This window comes from Trypanosoma theileri (assembly GCF_002087225.1).
Source record: "Trypanosoma theileri isolate Edinburgh chromosome Unknown TM35_Tth_29_V1, whole genome shotgun sequence".
NCBI classification, from domain to species: Eukaryota; Euglenozoa; class Kinetoplastea; order Trypanosomatida; family Trypanosomatidae; genus Trypanosoma; species Trypanosoma theileri.
In genome coordinates, this window is record NW_021639871.1 from 342076 (window position 1) to 342515 (window position 440).

Below are 440 nucleotides of genomic sequence, written 5' to 3' on the forward strand. Positions count from 1 at the left end.
AAAAAAAAAAAAAGAGTCAGACAATAGGTTACGCCGCTCCTTCCAAAGAAAATAAACGAAAAGAGAGAAGAAAATATGCTAATCCGATCAAGTCTTCCTTTCCTTACGATCGATTTCAAGAGAAAACAGAATCCCAGACATGGCTACATATCCAAACACACACACACACAATAAAAAAAATTCTTTTTGTCACACATACACACACAGAAAAAGAAAAACAAAGGGAAATAAAAAGAAAACAAAGGGAATTAGGTATGTGTGTGTGTGTATGTGAGAGAGCGAGCAAGCAAGCAAAGCAACTTGATCATTTCACACCAGCAGTACATTATTAGTGTACCGCACATCAAAACTCCTTCTTTCTTTCTTTTTATGCCTCTTTTTTCTTTTTATTTATCTAGTTTCCCTATTATCTCTCAAAATTTTATTTGTTTTTTTTTTTT